At 49.4% G+C, this 20920-nt stretch overlaps 1 protein-coding gene across 1 annotated transcript in view; it reads left to right on the top strand.

The window, feature by feature from the left end:
• The window catches only part of ERCC6L2 (ERCC excision repair 6 like 2), a 1215137-nt gene that overhangs the window by 27906 nt on the left and 1166311 nt on the right, over positions 1–20920 (top strand). The window contains exon 3 of the mRNA XM_078675691.1: positions 14951–14997. The gene's annotated coding sequence lies outside the window, so the exon portion shown is untranslated. The remainder of the gene's footprint in view (positions 1–14950; positions 14998–20920) is intronic.

Raw genomic sequence — 20920 nt, 5'->3', positions numbered from 1 at the left:
AATTGGGCAAGATCTCGCGGGGAGTAAGTCCCATAATTCAGAAAGCAAGGTCTGACATCTCTAGGCGTCTTCGAGCCAGTGAGCGAATTGGGGCGCCGGTCTTCGCCCCCAGCACATGGCCACCCTACGCCTGGCCAGAACGAGCAGCACTGCAATCAGACGGCGAGAAGCATCCGGGCAAAATTTAACAAAGCCTAGCAGACACAACTGTGGATCGGGCTGTACAGATGCAGAGATCATCATGGAGACGGCTGTGCATACCGCCTGCTGGAAATCAGACACCTTAGGGCACAGCCACGCTAGATGTGCAAAATCCGCAGCAGGGGCGGCGCAACGCCTGCAATTATCTTTTTTTTTTTTTTTTTTTTTAAAACCTTTATTGCGCATTATCATAAACAGATACGGGCCTACAACCATCCGGCCGGCCGAGACAAATATACGAGCATGAGACAAAATTATCGCAACTCAGTAGCACAGAATACAATAATAACAAACGATCCAAATTACTGCAAATAAGCGGGCGCTACCGAGAAACAGGAGAAGTTAAGGTTCATTTTTTAAAGGTGACATAATTAAGTGGTAGAAAAGCATACGAATCGAGAAGGATCTGAACCCATATAGGTCACCGAAGATAAGGGTGGGCAACGCGTACCCGAAGGATTCAGAGCAAGCAATGAGAACTAATCAAAATGGCGGCTAAAGAACAACACTAAAGGATAAATAGGCACCAGTTACACATAGCACGCCTAGCGTCACCCATCTAATCCCGAACGATCCCACCGACCCAGAAAAAGCGAAAAGAAAAGGGTGAGAACATAAAGAAAAATAAGGTACCATAGAAACAAAAGCGGACAAAAGAAAACCCTTCCCCCAACCCCCCACCCTACACACATGCAGAGGCTATGGTCCACCCCCCCCCTAACAGTGTGCCTGTCGCCCCAAAAGAGCACCCGAAATATAGAAGAAAAATAAGAGAGAAGAAAAAGAGAAACAGTAACGTATCAGAGGAGGGCCTAACGAACATACTCAAAACAACCAGCATACGTAAACGCGGCCGCCATCCCCGGACCCCCAACCCGACATAGAATCAAAACACAGGATCCCCGCGTGTACGATATAGTCCCAGCAACACAAGTTCAGGAATCACAGGGAGAAACTTCATCAACCTTGCCCCTTACGGTCCGACGTACAAACAAGGTCCAGCTGGATAGTGGCCGTCATTAATAGAGCGGAAAGACGGGATGACCATTGCAGGATAGAAGACCGTCCACCAAAGTCTGAAGGACTCGGAACCGTGCATGTCACAACATCACAGAAGGGTCCCACACTCAGCAACAACAATCCACCGGGAGAGGCCGAACAAAGAAGTGAATACAGTCCCAGGAGAAGGCGGCGAGAAACATCATCAGACCACTGAGGCGCCGCCGGACACAGCGCCCGGATACGAACACCCAGCCAACTCGCAAGTCCCGGAACATCAAGGCTCTCTCCAAACATAGTATCCAATTCCACAACAGGAGCGGGGTTCGGTAGCTCTCGTACCTCCGTAGACGTCCGGTCAGTCAATCCATGGCAAACAGCAGCAGGATGTGGCATAGTGCTCCGCACATGAGAGCAGACGTGGTCAGCCGAGGGCATAGCAGACAAAAGGGCCTCCAATCGGTCCTCCAGCTCTCGGGCAGTACATCGAAAAACATCTCGCAATTCACCCAGCGCCCCAACAATATCGCAAATCCGCAGCAGTTCCCCGGGACAGGAGGAAGCAGCCGCACCCTGTATGCCAGCCTCACAGATATGGAGGAGATCATAAGACCGGCCGGCGACCCCCCCTGCGGGCAGCCGGTCATCAGGTCGCAACTCCGTACAATAATGACAAGTCAGAGGCACAGGGGCAGCACACTCCATTCCGACACCCAAACAAGTCCAGGCAGCGACGGGGCACGCTCGCATACTCAGGAGCAACCCGGGGTCGGCAAATGCTGGAGTCGGGGAAGAGACACAAGATGGCACACACCAAGGCGCTGGGCAACGAGAAAGCTGGAAAACTCTCGTACGAGCTGGGGAGAAGATACTGTAACACTCACAGCCGTCTTGCCCCTGAAGAATAAAGCGTTGCGGAGCAGGCGGAATATCCGCGGTGGATAGCACAGAGAAACAGCACACCCCCGCCGGGCGGCTCCGATGTAGTTACGATGGCCGCTGGCGATGCAATCATGGCCGGCCGTCTCCGAGGAAGAAAGACCCGGTCGCCGCCATAGGGCCAAAGGAGGGAGCAGGGGCGCTGTCTCTCTTCCCCCACCGGGAACACATCGAAAGCACAGCGTCAGGAGCAGAAACACCTCCCGGATCCGAAAATGCGGGTATGGAGCAGGATAACTTGCAGGATGAGCCGCAACACGGGGTAAAAACGAGAGGGTCGGCGGAGCCGAGGGTTCAGGCGGCCATCATGGTTGCGGGCTAGGCTCCTCCTCCACGCCTGCAATTATCATTGGGTATGAGTCTAAGTTTGTGAAGCTGAGCAGGAGTACGGTATAATCTGTGCAGATATTTGAAATGAATAAGACGAAGCCTGTAATTGGGTGACAGTTTCTTCCTCTGATTACAACAGTAAAGCCAGTCAGCCTGAGCGATATCCATGCCCAAGCCCTCACCCCAAGCCCCGCATGTTCGATCTGTGGAGATGGAAGTGGATGATAACGTGAGGGCGTATAATTTAGTGACTATTTTATGAGGGGCCTGTGATCTATAGCTGAAATCCAGAGCAGGCATCGTAGGCGGGAACTGGGGAAACGTAGGGTGCAACTTCCTCCATATAGCACGCAATTGATAAAATAAGATAGTGTCCAGCGGGCCAGAAGAGGTGGGAAGGGAGTAGAACGAGCCACCAGGGTAGAGATCTGCCAATGTCGACAGGCCCAAGAGTGTGGCATGTTTGGACATACCAGATGGTTGGAAAGGGGGAAAAGCAAGATGCTGCACTATCAGCATGGTGTCAGCCGATAGCAGCAGGGCATTGGAGAGTTGGCGCAGTCCGGACCAGGCCCAGCGCAAGGCCTTGACCGTGTCCACCTCTGCCTGCGGGGGACTCGCCAGGGCAAACAGGGTAGTAGTCAGCGACCAGGGAGATGCAATGTCAGTCTCCACAGCCACATGGCGAAGGGCGAAGGGTGGATCCAAAAGTGCAGAAAGCTGGTTTGGGCACTTAAGGCATAAAGCTTAAAATTAGGAGCGCCCATGCCTCCTACCGACATGGGGAGAGTAAGGATGTCGTACCCAACCCTGGGATGCTTACCAGTCCAAACTAGAGAGATGATGAAGGAAAATGTTTTACAAAGGAAATAAGCAGTGAGGAGAATGGGGATGTTTAGAAAGAGGTAAAGGAATTTTCGCAGAACCACCATCTTAGCAATGGCTATACATCCGGCAAGGGACAGAGGGAGCCGACTCCAATGCGGGATCTTAGACTCTAGCCAATCCACTGCACACCCAAAGTTAGACCACCAGAGGTCATCCAAGTCTCTACTCAGCCAGATACCCAGGTAGTGGGTGGGGCCAGAGGCCCAGACAAAGGGAAAATCCAGCATAAATGGTTTGGTGGCATCCATGAGGGGGAACAACACAGACTTGCTCCAGTTCATTTGTATGCCCGACAAACCACCAAAGCGTATTATCTCATGCACCAGAGGGCTGAGATTTTCTTGGGGGTGGTGAACGTAGAGTGTAACGTCGTCAGCATACATAGAGACCAGGAGGGATCGAGCCGAGAAACCTATACTTCTCGGAGTATGATGCTGCCGGAGTCTGGCCGCCAGGGGCTCCATTGCAATGGCGAAGAGCATGGGCGATAAAAGGCACCCCTGCCGAGTACCGCGTTCAATCAAGATAGGATCCGATATCTGACCATTGATTCGGAGACGAGCCGAGGGGCGAGTATAGAGAAGGGATATCTTTCATATGAAAATATTGCTAAAACCAAGGCGCAGTAGAAGAAAAAATAAAAAGGGCCATTCGAGCATGTCGAATGCTTTCGTGGCATCCAGAAGAGGGGCCACCGTGGGAAGGCTGGGGTTGATTTGATAAAGAACTGAAAAAATAGTCCTGAGATTATGTGAGGTGGCACTACCAGGGATGATGCCTGACTGGTCAGGGAGAGCAATGAGGGGCATGAGGTGGAGAAGGCGGGAGGCCACCAACTTAGCAAAGATTTTATTATCTATATTAATGAGGGAGAGGGGACGATATGAATCTCGACAGTCAGCTGATTTGTCGGGCTTGAGTAGTAGCATTATCATTGCCTCACGGAGAGACGGAGGAAAGAGACCATTGTCGAAAGACTTGTTGTACATGGCAGCCAGGTGTGGTTCCAAGAGCTATGCAAATGTTTTATAAAAAGAGGCTGAAAGACCATCTAAACCGGGGGCCTTATCACTAGGTAAGCTATTTATAGCAGCCAGTATCTCCACCTTAGTGAAGGGCTCGTCTAAGAATTTCCGATGATAGTCCTCCATCCATACCAACGCAATGGTATCGAAGTATTGTTCGAAGGACTCACGCAAGGGGGGGGAACCGGCGGTGTAAAGTTGCGAATAATAGTCCTTGAAATGAGTCTTGATTTCCTCAGGAGAGGTGGTTCTGGTGGGGCCACCATCGCGAAGAGCAGTGACGTACAACGCAGCGCGGGGGAGAAGGAGATTCGCCAAGGTCTTTCCAGACTGATCGCCTTCTCCAAAATGGCGGGCTTGAGCTTCTCTGCCCAACAAGGCGAGCTCTCTATTAGCCTCTTCAGTAAATGCAGTGTACTTTTGTCTTAAGAGCACAAGAGTCTCGGTTCTGGGGTGGGCCACCTGTGCGGCATCCAGAGCCCTAAGTTCGGTTTCCAGCTTTTCCAAAGTAGTGCGGATAGAACAAAGGACCCGGCCTGTTTAGAGATACACTCGCCCGTATTACTGTTTTGAAACCTTCCCACAGGACAGAAGCAGAATCTACTGAGCCCACATTTAAATCGAAATAGTTGATGATCGCTGTTTGGATCTCGTCACAGAAGACTGTATCATGAAGAGCATTCGGAGGGAGCCGCCATGTGGATGCCCGCTGAGGGGAGTGAGGGAGACGGAGAGAGACCTGAACCGGAGCATGATCCGAAAAAGTACGTGCCATATGAGTGACTGATATGAGCCAAGTGAGGACATCCGGGGAGGTGATCCAGATATCAATGCATGACCAGCAGCCCGGAACCCCTGTGACGCAGGTGCCCTCGCAGGCATTGGGCCAAACATGACGCCAAGCGTCATACGTCGAATTGCCAGTCAGTAAGGACTGAAGCAGAGTGGTAGTGCGGGGATGGAAGGAGTGGGGGCCAGAACGGTCCAATGCTGTGGAAAGAGTAATATTAAAATCCCCCCCCCGATGTGTAAACAAATCGGGATCATCCGAGTTGGGGCCGTACACCGTAGCGATCATCATGGGTTGAGACAGCAATGAGCCATGCAGAAGCACATATCTACCGTCAGGATCCGAAAGTACCTGAGAGTTTGCCAGGGGAGGCCCTACGTATCAAAATGGAAACGCCCCCCTTGCATAAGTGGAATTAAATGAGGAATGTGATTCTCCCCATTGTCGCGACTGAGTCTGGAGGAGGTCTCGGGCAGAAGGTGTGTCTCCTGTAAGAGGCAAATGTCTACTTTGTGTCGCTGCAGGTGAGAGTGAATGAGCCTGGCTTTTTGGTGGTCGTTAAGACCACGGATGTTCCAGGTCCAACAAATGGTGTCGGTTATGTTTTACTGTATATAGGAGCAATGAGACGCAGAGTGAGTAGAGTAGACAACAGGTAACACCAGTTGGTGTGCTGCGGCATAATGGAGCCAAACTGCGGGGAGGCAGACCGGTCGCACTTAGCGAATAATTGGGCAGGTTTGAAGCCAACTGCATGGGCAGGCCAAGTCATAAAGGGGACCCTCAGTGTGCATATACCAGAGAGGAAATAAGTAGGGGGAAAAAGCAGTGCCATTGGAAGAGGAGAAAGTCGTGCACGGATTTGTTGCAGGGGAAAACAGTAATAGCAATAAAAAGATGTAACAAAACAATGAAAACAAAACATCAAAACACCGACCCCAATGAAATGTGGGGCAAACCCACAGCACCCCACTCCCCAACCCTGCCCACACCGCTGGACCTCCATCGAACTGATATTCGGAGGCTGCCTAAGTAAAGGTAGGTAAATTACAGGCAATTGTAGCTGTTCCTGTAACCCAACCCCCACCCAGAAATCCCAGCCCCGGCAAATTGGAAAACAATGCCAAAAGGACCCCCAACCCCGCACCCACACCGACCCCCCAAACAAATAGAAGACCCAGTTGCTTGAGAAGCAAGGATTCAACGATATTGACTATGAACGAAAATGACCCCACCACCACCCAACCACCCCACCCCAGTAAACCAGGAAGCAATGTCATAAAGACCACCAACCCCCAAAACAGTCTGAGATACCACCCCTATCCACCCCAGGAACCCACAACTGGGAAAAGGGGGAACAACATCAGGAGAGGAAATTATCCCGTGAGGGCATGGCACGGCTCAGCGGACACCCCTGCAATAAAGCAGGGTGGCCAAGCTATGGTATCAGTAGACAACGGGCAGAAGAAACAAACAGTGTACATATTACAGCATTTCAGTCATTATCGCTCAGGTGACCAGTGACGGCTAGCTGGGAGCTGGATGGAGTTCGAGTGCGAGGACCATGGAGTTTCTTGGCATAAGCAACTGCGTCCTTGGGATGGGGGAATACAAGCGTTTTCCCCCCTTTTTGACCCTCAGCTTAGCAGGATAGGCAAGTGAATAGGCAACCTCATGTCTTTGAAGAATCCCGCTTTGCGGGCAGGAACTCACTCTGGGCAGCCTGAACCGCAAGAGTGTAATCCAGGTAGAATGAAAGCGAGTTCCCTTGATGGCTGATCTTGACCATGTCACGTGCTGCACGGAGGATGGCATCCAGGTCTCTGAAATTTATAATTTTTGCGATGATGGGGCGAGGCGGCAAACCAGGACCAGGCCGTGGGCCAAGGGAGCGGTGGGCGCTTTCAACATTAAGAACTGAGGACAGAACGGCGCCAAAGAGTTCCTTGACAAGTTGCTCCACGTAGTCCTCCATGCGGGAGATATTGGTGAATTCCGGAACCCCGGTGATGTGGCAATTGCTCCGGCAAGAGCGTGCCTCCAAATTTTCGTTTTTCTCACTAATGACCGCCAGGATTTTGTCCATCTGTAACAATTTCAGGTGATCCTATGTGGCTGCTTCCTCGGCGTCAGATACCCTGGATTCAACATGGAGGAGGCGATTGTAATGCGAGTCAACCCAGGCCTTCACTGAGTCAAGTCGGGCGGATAGCTGGTCTAGTTGAGTAGCAATGCCAGTTACCGTTGATTTCACAACAAGCATGATTGCCTTTAGGTCATCATCCCGAGCGAGAGGTGCATCCATGACGGGTGCAGGGTCACCACCATCCGAGCTGGCGCCGTCCTGGCGAGTCGACCTTCGGTGCTCAAATGTAATTTTAGGCTGCTTGGGGTCCATTCTCCCCATTGTAGGGAAAACCAGTAAGCAGACCACACTCAGAGGCAGTGAAGAGGTGGAGCGACCGAGAGGAGCCACACCAAAGGATGTCACAGGCCTGCCAGCCACCACAAGTATGGACCAGACCAGGAGGGACAGTCAAGATAACTAATAGTAAGTGCGCTCACAGCCAGCCTCCAGGAGCAGTGGGCACAAGAGAGGTGACTAGAGGTGCTGCAAGTAACTTAGGTAGTAGAATAGTTGTGAGAACTAAGAGTGCTCCTCCAGCACAGCGCCCCACCAGATCTGAGGAGACAGAGGGAGGACGACATACATATCAAGAACCACAGTGAGGCGAGAAAATCCTTTGGCAGAAGACTCCCCACGCAGGCGCCAGTCGCGGCGGGGCTGAGCAGATATCTGAGAAGGCAGGAGGAGGCGTAGGATAGCGCATAGGTGCCGTAAATGTCCTCCACATGGGCGCAGAGATTAGAGTAAGCATAGGCAGGAGCTCCTGTGACTGGCGGCCAAATCAAGGCAGCAACAGATAGAGCAGTTGATCCGGGGCAGCGGCACTGCACGATCAAACAGCCGTGTCCCTAGCTCCCAGACAGTGCCAGAAGCGGCCAAAGAAAAGGAGCAGACCCCACCACAGAGAAGTGCAGCAAGTGTGTTGCCCAGCTGGCTTAGGCCCAGGGACCACCAAAGTTCCAGTTGCCAGCAGCAATGGCCACAATGGGGTAGGCGGGGCAAGCCGCGACGAGGTGCCTCAGAGGTAGCTCCCAGGACGCGCTCCCGAGTCACCAGCCGGGCCAAGACATCACAGGGGGGGCCTCCAGAGCAATATGTAGGGTGAATCTGGTGGGGGCCCGTAGCCCAGCACCCTCAGGCCGCAAGTAGGGCACCGGCCCACAGTAGTAGAGGGGCCCGAATCTCGCGGGCCATGGACAGCAGGATCCTAGGCGCGGAAGAGGGGGGCGCCTCCCGCACCGCAGCAGAGGAGAGACTGGGGGTGCACACCAGAACCGGGGCTGCACTAGCAGGGAGACAAGGGGGGTTCACTGCTCACCTCCCCCAAGCCCGGGCGTCCGCGGCCGCCGTGCAGTCCAGCCAGGCTGCGTGGGAAGATGGCTCCCTGGCCTCAGCAGCCCGGGCCGGGCGGTACAGCGCGTCAACCCCGCCAGAGACGGCCGCCGCAGCTGCACCGCTCACCAGGCCGACGTCCAGCAGGCAGTAGAGCGCACTGGGAGCTCCGCACGGGAGGTGAAGGAGGAGGGCCAACCCCGGCCGGCCTCGGCTCGCAGAGCAGGCAGTATCTTCGGGCGGTGTAAATCAGGCACCAGTTGTCGCCAGGAGACGTACATGGGATCAGACGACTCTGCCGGGGATGCCGAGTAAGAAAAATGTGTTAGATTGCAGGAATATGTCCGTTACCAGCAGGATGTTGATGGATTATGGAGCTTGGTTGGCAGAACCCACTCCTAGTGCTGCCACCATGCACTGACCAAGGCATGCCCCGGAGGTCTTTGGTAGGTAAAAACAAGGTGTTCTCCTGATAGGGTAAAGCGTTGTGAATCTTCCATGGCCCAATCCTCATATCGGCAAATGATACTTGAGAAATAGCTCCAATGATTTTCATCGTCAGGAATGATCTGTTGGTTGTCAATGACTGTCTTGGGGTTGTACGTATCCAATCAAGAGGGAGCATCCGCCTTCCCATTCTTTGATCCTGATCGGAAGGTGATAATGAAATCAAAGTCTGCAAAGTAGAGCGACCAGCGAAGTTGACGAGGGGTTAGAGTACGGGCAGTGGTCGGTAAACACTGTTACCGTATGTTTTGCACCCATTAAATAGTGCCTCCAATCATCCTTAAAGGCATCCTTTTTTTTTTTTTTTTTTTTTTGAAAACCTTTATTGACAATGAAAGCTCACAAATACTGGCCTACAACCCCACGGGCTGGCCAGAAACAGAATGGTCAAATAACCAGCATACAAAAAGAAGATCTGCACAGGATATAACATCAGGAGCACTGGTGAAACAAGAAAGACCATCGAGCGTTCAGCAAGAGCAGGATAATAAAGGTTAAATTTTCTAGCACGGGGAGGGGACCAAAAGAATAACGGGCCGCATACGAGAATACAAGGGAGGGACCGCGGCAAGCCGCCATTTTATAAGCACAACGTAAAAAAATGAAGCCATATAATCAAATCGAGCAAAGGACAAAAACAGAATCAGACCATCAAATAGCGACAGTGGCAACAATCAATCGCACACACTCACCTCCGCCCCCACCCAAACAGAGAAGACGTGGTCAAAAAGCCCCATCACAAAGACCATACGATACGCACCCCAACGGAAAAAGGGCACCTCCATAAAGGAGGAAGGGAAAGAGGGAAAAAAGACAACAGAAGGAGCACCCGCCAGACCAAGCATCCTCAGGGGGAAAAAACAGGACAATAAAACCGGCATGCGATGTAACAGCAACATAATAACAGAATAGGCAGCAAACCACAATCAGCCACACACCGGAAGAAGGACAGAATACCCCCGGGGGAGAAACAAGGCGACAGAGTCCCGAAAAAGTGAATACACAAGAGCCATAGAACAAAAAGGGAAAATAAGGGGGGAAAAAGACCCCCCGACACAAACAGACCCCCCCCACCCACCCCTAAGCCCACCCTGCACCCCTGCAGAAGGCTACGGCCTACCCCCCCGCAGCGTGCCTGTCGCCCTAAGTTGAACCCGAAATTTAGTGGAACAAGAAAAGTTGGAATTAGAAGACAAAAAAGGGGGGGGGGAAAGGGAGGGAAGGAAAGAAGGGAATAAAGACATACAAACATACACACGGGGGAGGGCCAAAGACAGGAGTAAATGCACCCATCCACCCGCCCGGGTAAGGGTCCAAGTCCTCGGGAAGCCAAAGAGTATCAGGCCAAAGTCCAGGAGCACTAACCAGTTACACAGAACCATATCAGGACACTAAGATCATCCAAACCGTTCATGAACCACCGCATATAGGAGCCAGTTTGCATCAGCCCTGACCCTTTTTATCCAAAGCAGTAAGGGTCCGATCCAACGAGGACCCTGCCAGAAAGAACAGAAGGCAGGCAGCAGGAAAGTCCAACGGCAGTCCAAAAAAGTCACAGGAAGAAAAGCATGGAAGATCCAGGAAAGTCACAGAATGTAGCAAACGATGCAGGCACAGTTCCAAGGACATATCCATAAAAGCCGACCCATCCGGGCCGGTACAGGAGACGTCATCGGGCAGTGGTGATTGAGAGGGACCAGGAGAATCATGAAAGTCCGGCAAAACAAAATCCGGCTCCCGGGCCAAGGGCAGAGGAGGCAGAACAGGAGGAGAAGGCGCCGTCAGGATGCGCGCCTCCGGGGTGGCAGCCGGGGCCGAGTCCGCCAGGAGAGTACCAGCCACACCCCGCGATATCGATGCCTCATCCGGTCGCGGGGGCCCGGGAGGCCCGTAGTGAGGAGCCGTCTCGAGAGCCAGGAGTGGCGCGGCCAACGATAGCCGCCAGGATAGCAGGACGGTCAGGATCCCCTCAAGTGCAGGAAAACATTCACAGTATCCGACACCCGGGCCTTGTGGCGGGCCCCCAGCGCTCGTCTGGGCCCGGCCCAAACAAATGGGGCTGGTCGCCATCTTGAGAGCCCGAACAGGCCGCGCGGCCAACAACCTCCGCCGGGGCGGCATTAAAGCAGACGAAGTCCCGTCGACAGGCAGAAGAACACCCCGGACAGGAAGGAGGGCCACCAGAAGAAGGGGATTCGCCGGCCCTCCAATGTCGCCGGTCCCGTTCTCCGAGTCCGGACGGCAAAGAACAAAATGGCCGGACCGGAGAACAAAGGGGGAGGAAGCCGAACACACGAGGAACCCCAATAATGAAGGGCAGCGTCACCATCCAAGGCCGCTGCCACACAGGAGTCTCTCAGCCAGGAACCTCCGGCTCACACGAACAGCGGCCCTCCAATCACCTCCAGCGCGCCCCGAAGGGCAAGCCCGCAGGCTGCATCCGGCCCAGGAGCCGGGACGAAGAACCAGGCCAGTCCGCTCTCGAGTCCCGGGAACGATCGGGGACACTGCACCGGACCCACAGCAGCCAGGACAACCGGAACAAGTGGTAAGTGCCTGCAGTGCGTCGTAGTAGTACCACACAGCAAGGAGGGCTTCCCGGGGCAGGATAAATGCAGGATAAATGTGAAAAACACAGGCGGGCGAACGGAGCCGAGCTAAAGCGCGGCCATCTCGGTCGCGAGCTAGGCTCCTCCCCTCCTTAAAGGCATCCTTAATGGCCCAAAGTTCTTTTTCTGTGATAGTATAGCTTCATTTGGCTGGGTTCAGTTTACAGGATCGGTAAGCTACCGGATGTAACTGCCTAGTGTCCTTGTGAAAGTATACCCCAATAGCTGAATCCGAGGCGTCAGTCTCCAGGTAAAAAGGTTCAGAGGGGTCCACATGTAACAAGACTGGTCCAATAGTGAAGCTTTGTTTTATTAAATTGAATGCAGTTTCATCTTCCTCTGACCATTTGAATGGTACTCCTTTCTTTAACAAACGAGTGTGTGTAAGAATTTTCTGTGAGAACTCATGAATGAATTGGCGATAGAAATTGGAGAATCCAATAAAGCTTTGCACCTCCTTCCTGGTTGTAGTAGACTCCCATTCCATCTCCGCCTTCACCTTCCAAGGAATTCCACGGTCTCGGTATTAAACAAACATTTCTCCAGTTTTACATAAAGAGAGTTCTCTCTTAAACGCTGGAGTACTGCACGGACTGTGTTCGATGTTCCTCCTCCGTGTTTGAATAGATCAAAATATCATCTGTGTACACTATGGCATATTGGTCGATAAAATCACTCAATACATCATTAATAAAGTATTGGAAGGCGGCGGGCGCGCTACACAGGCCATATGGCATTACTAGATATTCATAGAGGCCATATGTGGTCCTGAATGCTGTTTTCCACTTGTTGCCTTCTCGGAGTCGAATTAGGTGGTAAGCTCCCTGCAGGTCTAATCGGGTGTAGACCTTTGCTTCCTTCACCTGATCGATGAGCACAGAAATAAGGAACAGAGGGTAATGGTTCTTTACCCTTAGTCTGTTAATTGCCCTGTAGTCAATACAGGACCTGAGATCTCCTCCCTTCTTTGGCACGGAGATGAGGGGGTAAGAAACAGGAGATTGAGACGGTCTGATGAAGCCTTTCTCAAGATTTTTCTTTAAATAGTCCTTCAGGTGATTGTTTTCTTTTTCAGTGAAGGCGTAGAATCAACTACATGGTAGGTTAGCCCCAGATTCTTGGTCTATCTTACAATCATAAGACCTGTGAAGGGGGTAAGGTGTCTGCCTTAATTTCATCGAATACATCTGCGAAGTCTTGGAACTCTTCTGGGATCACTGTGGTCTGGATCACACGCACCGACGCTCCATCCTCAGCGAGTCAGGTAATGATACTGGATTCTGATTGGGTTTCAGTTTCTTTGAAGCAATGCTTAACACAATATCCTGAATTTAGCTGAATTGTTCGAGCCCCCCAATCAATAGACAGATTATGTTCTGTTAGCCATGGTAGCCCAAGAATTAATTGAAACTGGAGAGCATCTATGAGATTGATTTGTAGGATTTCTTGGTGCCCTGTGATAGTAATTATTAGTACTTGTTCGGTATGACTAGTGATTGGACCTGAAGTCAAGTCGGTGCCATCGACAGCTCTGACTTTTTCACTTTTTTCCTTCTTGATAGCTAGCAAACCAATGCGTTTTGCGAAATTCTGGTTGCAGAAATTACCCGTAGCCCTGGAGTCCACCATGACTAAGGTTTCTGTCAAAACGACATTCCTGAATTTCAACGTCACCGATAGAGTCAAATGTGGTGAGGAGACTTGCAGAGTGTTGGCTAGTTGATCATTTACCGGAGTTGTTTATCTCTTGCATCTATCAGGCCAACTCCCATCACTGGTGGTGCTGCAAGTTTTCCGTCTCTTACAAGGGTGTCTTTAGTCTTTTTTGACAGGTCGTTACATAATGTCCACTACCTTCGCAGTACATACATAGTTTATTCTGCCACCTTTACTCTTTTTCTTGTCCAGACATCGGCCCTCGGATCACGCCTATCTGCATTGGCTCCTCTCCTGAAGAACCTTCTGCGGTTCGTGAGTTTTCCGACTTGATCTGGTCAAAACGAGGGACACTGGGTGTAAACTCCTTCTTTCGCCCTTCCGTTCACTCTGCCGGAAATCTATCTCCAGAACCAGATCCACCAGTGCCGATATCTCAGTAGGGGAGTTTGGAATTTGGGATAGAGCATCTTTAAATTCTTCCCGTAAACCACGGTAGAATACTGCTGCTCTCTTGTTTTCCGGCCAGTCCGTCTCGACCACCAGCTTGTTGAACTGTGCTAAGTAAGCGACCAACTCGCGATTACCCTGTCTTAGTTCCAGTAATTCGTTGTCGGTGGCTTGCGAAGCTCTTCTTCTTCTATCAAAAATTTGAAGAAATTCTCTTTTGAAATCTTCGAGATAGTACAAGATTGGATCATCTTTGGTCACTAAGGGCATTGGCCAGGAGGCAGCATCCCCGCTGAGGTAGGACTAAATGAATGCGATACGAGATTGAGCATCGGGAAAAATCGTAGGGCGACACATAAAATTCAGGGCGCATTGAGTTAAAAAGATTTGAGCCTTTTGCAGGTCTCCATTAAATCGCTCCGGAGGAGCAAGGGGAATTACAGGAGATAATGAGTGGATTACTTGTGTGGGAGCAAAAGATAAGGAACTGGTGTTGGGTCTTGGAGTCTCATAAGTGGAGGGGTTATGACTAGTTCCTGAAAGTGTTTCTCCCATTTAAAAATTTCTTTTTCCTGCCTTAGAATTTTGTTTTCTACCTTAACTGCCTCTAAATCTTTTTGTATATTACCCAGGATATCTCCTAGATTTTTAAAAATCAAAACCCTCTGCCATTATGCTCGGGTGCTTGTACCAACTTGGGCACTTCACTCTGTCAGGGCATGTTACAAGACTCCTTGACCGCACAGGAGCAGAATGATGCTAGGTCCCAATGCCCCTCTTAATACGTCCCTGCTGGGTTGAGTAATCCTTCCAAGGTAAGTACCAAGGGGGGAAAGGGTATTGGGACAGAGAAGAGACAGCCCAGTGTTTTCTTCTTCTCGTTCCTGCCTTGTCTTCTTCTTTTTTCTTAAGAGACTGTATTACAAATACATTTCTGAATAACACTTCTACTTAGCACTTACTGTACAGGTATGCATTTATTCGAAAACATCTTACCAGACACCTCTCAGGGGCTTGCTTCTCTTCTGGCTTCTCATGTGTTGTTTTACTATGTGCTTTTGTGAGAAGTTTATTAATGATTTATTTTCTCTTATAGGACGAACTGGACTCTTTTATGCTGTTCTCAATATAAGGAAACACAAGGTAAGTTTTACGTCTCTATATACTGATGCCTTAATCCTTGTCTACTCTGTAACCCTCAACACTTACTTTAGTTAGTGAGTATGTATCTGTACTTAATCTTCTTCTGAATCTTCTAAATATAATCTGTGTATTGCTTTCTTATCAACAACAACTGGTTCTCAAGGTAAAACTGATACTCCATCGTTTTTTAAACAAACTTCTTTTCTCTTAGTTCCAGAGTCTGTGGTTTTATATTGCGTGACAACACCCACGCGCACAATGCCAGGACTCAATTAATTTGGTAGCCCGAAACTCAGTTTTGAGTCAAGTAGAAATAATTTTTTTCCTAACTGCGATTCGCTAGAGTCTAAATGGTAGCGTAGATTTCACACACAACCACACTCTTATTTATGCAGCATAAGACTGAGTACGCTCCTCTTTACCTAAACGAGGAATGCTCTGGGATTCACTAGACCGGGAAGGAAGTGTCTCAGAAAGAAATGCTATTCCCTTACATGACAAGGTGTTCACTATGGTTCACTGACTGGAATGAAGCGACTCCAGAGAGAGACGCTACTTCATAAGCATGCAAGTTTCTCCCATTCGATATCCGACTGAGCATGCGCCTTCTAATGTCACTAACCTGAAGCTCTGGGTTTTCTGAGGACCGACGTTGAAGAACCCAACGCCTGCGACCACCCCCTGACTATCTTATTCACGAAGCAGTGCAGGTAATCTCCATACTCGGGAAGACTCTCGGTGAAGTGCGCCATGGAACGTTGGCGCGCGCTTCACCTGAGTTCAATTGTTGAGGGAAACTAGACTGCTAAACGGCGGGCATGCTGGCGGCCATCTTGGATGTCCAGCGCCGCCAGCATACTCTCCAGCTAAAGGCAGAGCAAGCCTTAAAGCTGGAATGGTGGGTTAGAGGAGCAGAAGTACGTGCCAAAACAGGGTCACAAGGAGGAAACCTCCCGTGAACCCTGACAGGTATACATGATAGGACTAGCCTAAAGGACATGACAAGTAGTTTTAGTCTTAGTTAAACAAAAGCATTTTATTGGTAACAAAGATTTGCCATAAACTCTGATTATCTGCATGGTTTTATTTATCAGATTGTGCCCATTATATAAATATTGAGCAGTGCTGCTCAGTATCGATCTGTGAGGAAATTAAGGTAAAGGATTATTACACATTCTTTTTAGGTCGAGCCTGGGCAGCGCATGCACTGCCCTGCGAGGCATGCTGTATTCAGGTAAGCACTTGAAGATCTGCCCAATCTCCACCCATATTTTTCATTGACTTGTGTCATTGTCCACTGTAAATTGTGTGTTCATTGGTTAATAGGCTTAGTAGTCCCTCCTTAGAACCTCCTTGCCTCATTTTGTAACCTCCCATGGCGATACCTCATGTTACGTGTGTTGTTACTCCGTAGGCTTTAATTATAGCTTCCGTGCACTATTTTCTCAAATAGCTTTGTCAGCACTGGCGCTGGCATTTGCAATACAGTAGGTCTCACATTTGCAAGAGTTTAAGCTATTGGCATTGTAAAATGAAAATACCTTTTATGTATCTGTTTTAAGAACAACACTTAAATAAAAGGCATTGTCATTTACAATTTCAATAGCTCAAACTCTTGCAAATACGAGCCCTATTGCATTGCAAATGCTTGTTTTAGGTCTGTTCAAGACATGTTAGTGGGCTACAGCCCCCCCCCCAAGCTTCCCATTGGTTAGAATCAGCGTGGCTCGCATTTTCTTCTTTTCTAATAGGCACGGCATGAGCGTGTCATATCATTTCTTGAGTTTGTCCCTCCCTTAGAGCATGGCCATTGTACTAGTTTCCATCATCTGCTCCCGTTTTTGGAGCTACTTTTTTCTTTGTTTTCAATCACTTCACATGACTATGTGCTTTTTCACGCACTCCCATATCCCCCATTCATGGTGCTTCTTTTCCCTCCCAGCCCCTTCACCTGTCATTACTTTTGTCCCTCATCCCCGTCACTGTTCCATCTTCACCATCCCTTCTCCAGGACCAGTGGTTGAACTTTACTTTGTTGTGGTGATTCTTCCAGAGATGTGTTTGTGTGGTGCCTGTAAGATGCAGTCCACATACAATTTATGTCCACTTCCGCACAGGCTTAGCCCTGCGTTCCCCTGAATTCCGAACCTTCAAAGTAAATTCCACTCAAAATGTTTACAGAAGACTGGAGCATGCTCAAGAGAAAAATTAGGTGGGATGTTTTTGGTTGTATTAGAAATACTTCATGATACACATATTAGTATAGAGCATGTTTTGACATTAAAAAAAATAATAATAATTTGTAGTAACCTGCTAACTACTACTCCTGTGGTCTGGAGTAGGATGCTACTTACCAAAAAAGTTCTTCAGTGCCTTGTCTGGGTCGTAAGCCCTATATAAATACCGTTACAATTCGCAATATACAATTTACATTGGCAAAAGCCAATAGTTCTTGCATATACAAGTCTTATTGGATTTGCCAGTGCTTGTTTTTATAAAGGCTTCACTAGAGATTGTAATCTTTGTTATCAGTAAAATGCTTTGTTTTAACCAAGAATTGCCACAAATTCAGATTGTCTGCATGGTTTAATTGTTCAGATTGTGACCTGACGGTGGAGGCGATGGGGCGCCCAGTACGAGACGTACAATCCAGAAAGGTCGACAGCTCTTAACGGGCTGCCTGCGGAACTCTACTGATGTGTGGCAGACAAAGTGGCGCAGGCGATGCTCAACATGTTTCAAAAGGCGTGGGTAATCGGGCAGCTGTTCGAAGATATCAGCCTAGCCACCATAGTAGTCATCCCAGTAAAGGACAAACCACTGGACCAATGTTGCACATATAGGCCTATCTCTTTTTTAAACTTTGAAGCCAAAGTTCTGGCTTAGGCGCTGGGTAATAGACTGCTCGTGGTCATCGCCTCTGTCATTCATCCTGACCAGTCGGATTTTATGCCGCAGCGGAGTATCATGCCGAATCTCCGGCGGCTGAATTAGGTCATGCAAATGACGGCGACCCATCCTGCTGAGACAGCGGCACTGTTTTAGTTAGATGCGCATATGGCGTTCAACAGCATAGAATGGCCATAAATATTTGCAGTCTTGATGCGAATGGGCTTCAGGGAAAAATTAGGTGACTGTATCGTGACGCAATTGCGAGAGTCAGGGCCAATGGGACGGGGTCCAGGTCATACATAGTGCACAGGGGCAACCACCAGGGATGCCCCCACTTCCCCATGATTTTTGCACTGGCACTTAAGCAACTCATGACGTGGGTGCTCCAAGACTCGCTTGTCTACTGCATTGCGAGCGTGGGGGGCTGGGAAGAGCGCATCTCTCTGTACGCGGACAATGTCTTACTATATGTGGACAAGCCCCGGGAGTCAATCCATCGACTTATACACATATTCCAGCTATTTAGCAGTTACTCTGGCTATCAAATAAATTGGGATAAATCCCTAGTATTTCCATTAGCCAGTGATCTCCTCCCCCCCAACATCTGTTTGCATGGTGTTGGTACAGAAAGAAAAGTTTAAATATCTGGCTATCCATATCACTCACTCGGAGGTAGGAGTTTTTATCGCTTAACATACTCCTGCAGCTAAGGATGTTGAGGAAGGACGTTGCCCACTGGCGACAGCCGCCAATCTCCTTGATGGATCGGGCCATCTAGTTCAAGATGAAGGCCCTCCCACGTCTATTATATGTGCTCCAGAACACCCCCTACAAAATTTTGCCTAACGTCTCCCAGACGGTCAATTCCAAGCTCCGCAACTTGCTATGGATGGAGGTACTCTGCGAATAGCGCTGCGCAAACTTCAGCACGAAGTATACGAGGGTGTTTTGGCGGTTTCAGATATCAAATGCTATTACCTAGCATCCCAACTAATTTACCTAAATGACTGGGTGTTTACAGTCATCTCGGAGCCAGCATATTGGCTGGACCGGTAAGCCATGCAATCAATGTGCTATCCAGGGGTGCTCTATCGGAAAAGCTGTGAGAAGGAGCTCCCGACCCATACACAGGCGGTAGTGCGCGCGTGGCGAGAAGCGACACAGCTGTTGGGATGGGATAACAAACTGACTTGCCAAACTCCTTTATGGACCATCAAATGGCAGACACCGAGCTCTTTTGGTATTTGCAACTGCGACATACCAGAAGGGAGCTGATACCAGAGTACTCTCCTCTTGAAGACAGGCTTCTTCTAGACCAGATGGAGGAAAAAGCCATCTCCTGAATCTACCGAAAACGTCTTAACAATTTGCTGGACCCTCTAGGCCCCCTGAGGGAAGCATGGGAAATAGACGTGGGGCTTCTGGAGGATGATGACTGAATTGGGACACTGCAATGCCCTTGAGAAAGAGCCATTTGTGCGCGCTTCCGCTCAGTGCATATCCCTATTTTACATAGGTCATCCGCCTCTAGGACTCTACAATACAGGTGGGGCCAGTGGGACTCTGATCGTTGTGCCAGAGGGTTCAGGCCTGCCCCGGTGTCCAGTGCTATTGGGAGGGAGTGACTGGTATTATGGCTGCAGCCATGGGTTCTCGGGTCCCACTAGAGGCAAGGTGGGACATCATGGGAATAACGGGAGAGGAACGGTGGCCCAAATACCTTGGAATTTGGCTTATGATTGCCTTGGCGATAGCAAAGATAAATATTGCTCAGGCTTGGGGGGCAACAACCCCACCAAGGGTGAAGGATTGAAAGCATGATATGGACTGGTGCCAGCTAGCAGCGAAGGGGAAAAGATCCAGGCCCATTGGGGCGAGTATAGACCGGGTTAGACGGCATCTGGGTACTGGTGTTATCAAGGAACGGAACCGCGGGGTGGGAAAAACGATGGGAGAAGGGTGGATTCACACGGAAAGACCCCTTAATATGAAATTATCCACGTGTACCGTTGATTGTTTTATACCTCTGTAACGGGGTCAAACTGTATTGGTGCGCCATTCCACTGCTTAATAAAAAGAGTTAAAAAATTTAAAATAATCTTTATCAGATTGTGGCTATTGTATGAATGTTGAGAGGTGTAGCGCAGTATCGAGCGGTGAGGAGACTAAGGGACAGGCTTTTAAATGTTATTTTTTTTATAAAGCTTGTTATACCACAGCGAGTCATTTGTGGAAATGCCAACTACATGGCCTTGCACAGTTTCCTTCTCCCTTTGGGCAGAATCAGGGGTGGCACAACATCCATGTGTCAACAGACATTCTTTACCTGAGTGATGTGATTCTGTGTTTTATTTATTTATTTATTTATTTATTTGCTTGTTAAGCGCCTGAGTCAATTCCCGAAGGGATATCTCTGCGCTGTTACTTGCATTTAGGCAGATTACTGTAAGAATTAGAGCTGAGGAGGGGAAATCTGGCAAATTTAAGGCAAGGTAAAGAGGTAGGTTTTCAGTTTCTTCCTAAATAGTTCTACGTTCCTGGTCTGTTTCATTTCGGTGGGTAGGGAGTTCCAGAGGATAGGTCCTTTATAAGACAGTGCACGACCTCCCTGTCTGGCTCTTCTTATCTTTGGGACCTGAAGCAGTAGATGGTTGCTGGAGCGTAGTGTGCGTCCAGGGATGTAGGGCAAGAATTTTTCTTTTAGATAACTGAGGCTGGTACCAAACAGGCATCTGTATATAATATTGCATATATGCCTAAGGATTACATTTTAAGGCACCACAGAAACCTTTTATATTTCAGCTACTGGGTAGGTCGGTGAATGTTTGTGAGTTAAACCATTACTTTGTGAGTTGTTAATATGGGTTGATGAAAATAAAGATGGGGTCTGTGGATCTTGAGTTGTTTTCAGTCTGTCGCGTTTTCCTGTTATGGTGCTTGGGATGTCTCTCTGCAAGGAATAAACATTAATTAAACATGTGCGCTGTCTTATTGCAAGACACTGTTTCTTTTCAGTTAATTTAGAACCAGT

The sequence above is a fragment of the Lissotriton helveticus genome, chromosome 2_1 (assembly GCF_964261635.1).
Source record: "Lissotriton helveticus chromosome 2_1, aLisHel1.1, whole genome shotgun sequence".
In the NCBI taxonomy this organism is placed as follows: Eukaryota; Metazoa; Chordata; class Amphibia; order Caudata; family Salamandridae; genus Lissotriton; species Lissotriton helveticus.
The sequence above is the reverse complement of the archived record's forward strand: the minus strand, read 5'-3'. Positions and strand labels throughout refer to the sequence as shown.